Source organism: Pan troglodytes, chromosome 5 (genome assembly GCF_028858775.2).
Source record: "Pan troglodytes isolate AG18354 chromosome 5, NHGRI_mPanTro3-v2.0_pri, whole genome shotgun sequence".
NCBI lineage: Eukaryota > Metazoa > Chordata > Mammalia > Primates > Hominidae > Pan > Pan troglodytes.
The window spans coordinates 32,822,755-32,825,548 of NC_072403.2; positions in this window are offsets into that span (position 1 = coordinate 32,822,755).

Here is a 2,794-nt window from a genome sequence, read left to right on the forward strand (position 1 = left end):
AAATAAAATAAAAATAAACTAGAGAAGAACTATATGTAATTGAGGTTCAAAAAATCCATACAAAAGATACATGAAACCAAGAGTTGGTTATTCAAACAAATAAGATTGATAGAGCACTATCTGAATTAACAACAACAGTACAAGAAGAAAATCCCATCAGAAATTAGAAAGAAAATATTACAAATGATTTTTCAGAAATACAAAACATCTCAGACTACTATGAACAACTCTATGCACAAAAATTACAAAATCTGCAGACAATATATATATATTTCTGGAAACAGATAATACCTCAGAATTGAACTAGGAAAGAAATAAAATCCTCAATAGACCAATATCAAGTTCTGAAATTGTATCAGTAACAAAAAACCTACCAACCAAAAAAAGCCCTGGACCAGATGGATTTACAGTCAAATTCTCTCATATGTATAAAAAAGAACTGACATCAATCCTACTGAAACTATTCCAAAAAATTGAGGGAGACTCCTTCCTAACTAATTTTATGAAACCAGCATCAACCTGATACCACAATCTGGCAGAGACACAGTGAAAAAAAAAGTCAAAAACAAAACTTCCCGCCAGTATCCCTGATGAACATAGCCATAAAAATACTCAACAAAATACTAGCATACTGTATCCAGCAGCACATCAAAAAATTAATTCACCATGATCAAGAAGGTTTTATTCCTGTGATGCAAAGTTGTTTCAACCCATACAAATCTATAAATATGATTCACCACATAAACAGAATTAGACAGTAAAACCATATGATTATTTCAACAGATATAAAAAAAAAGACTTTGATAAAATCCAACAGCCCTCCATGATAAAAAACTCTCAACAGAGTTGGCATCACAAAACGTAGGTCAAAATAATAAAAGCCATCTATGGTAAACTCACAGCCAACATCATACCAAATAGGCCAAAGCTGGAACCATTCCCCTTAAGAACTGCAAGACAAAGGTGCCCACTCTCACCACTCCTATTCAACATATACTAGAAGTTCTAGTCAGAGTAATAAAGTGAAAGAAAAAAATGAAAGGCATCCATATAGAAAAAGAAGATGACACTAATAAATGGAAAAGCATTACATGCTCATGGATAGGAAGAATCAATATCATAAAAATAGCCATAATGCCCAAAGCAATTTAAAGATTCGACACTATTCCTAGCAAACTACCAATGTCATATGGAACCTAAAAAGATCCTAAATAACCAGTGCAATTCTAAGTAAATAGAACAAATCCAGAGACATTGTACTACCAAAGTTCAAACTATACTGTAAGGCCACAGTCACAAAAATAGCATGATACTTGTACAAAAACACACATGTAGATCAATGGTACAGAACAAAAAACCTGGAAATAAAGACTCACACTCACAATCACCTGATCTTCAACAAGGTGGACAATAATAAGCAATTGGGATAGGACTACCTATTTAATAAGTAGTGCTGGGATAGTTGGCTAGTCACATACAGAAGAATGAATCTGGACCCCTAACTTTCACCGTATACAAAGCTAACTCAAGATCGATTAAAGCTTTTAAAATAAGTCCTCAAACTAAAATCCTAGAAGAAAACCTAGAAAATACCCTTCTTGATGTTGGCCATGGCCAATAATTTTTGGCTAAGTCCCCAAAAGCAATTTCAACAAAAACAGAAATTGACAGGTGTGATGTAAACTAAATTGCTTCTGCACAGAAAAATAAACTATTTACAAAGTGGACAACCTATAGAGTGGGAGAAAATATTCGCAAATATATACCAATCACCTTGTATCTGACAAAAGTCTGATATCCAGAATCTATAATGAACTTAAACAAATCAAGAAACAAAAAAATCTCATTAATAAATAGGCAATAGACGTTAACAGACACTTCTGAATAGAAGACATACAAGTGGCTGAAAAGTTCAACATCACTAATCATCAAAGAAATGCAAATCTATACCACAATGAGATACTATCTCATGCCACTCACAATGGCTATTACTAAAAAGTGAAAAAAAAATAATAACAGATGCCAGCAAAGCTGTGGAGAATAGGGAATGCGTATACACTGTTGCTGGGTATATGAATTAGTTCAGCCACTGTGGAAAGTAGTTTGGAGATTTCTCAAAGAACTTATCATAGAGCTACAATTTGTCCCAGCAACCCTATCATTGCATATATGCCCAAAGGAAACATAGATCATTCTACCACATGGACACATGTACCTAAATGTTCATCATCATGCTGTTCACAACAGCAAAGACATGGAATCAACTGAGGTGCTCATTAGTGGTGGTGGATCGGGTAAAGAAAATGTGGTATAAATACATTATGGAGTACTACAGAGCCATAGAAAAAAGAACAAAATCAGGTCCTTTGCAGAAACATGGTTGCAGTTGGTGGTCATAATAATAAGCAAATTAGTGCAGGAACACAAAACCAAATATGGCATGTCCTCACTTATAAGTGGGAAATAAATACTGAGCACACATGGACATAAACATGGGAAAAACAGACACTGTGGACTACTAGATGGGGTAGAAAAAACGGGTGATGTGAACTGAAAAACTACCTATCATGTACTATGCGTACTACTTGGGTGATGTGATGCATACCCCAAACCTCAGCATCACACAACAGACTCGTGTAACAAACTTCCATATGTACCCTCATATCTAAACTAAAAGTTGAAATTTAAAACAAAAACAAAAGCAAAACAAAGCAAACTAACTAGGTGAGATTATAGATGTGTTAACTGACTTGATCGTTGTTATCATTTCACATAATATACACATACCAAATAA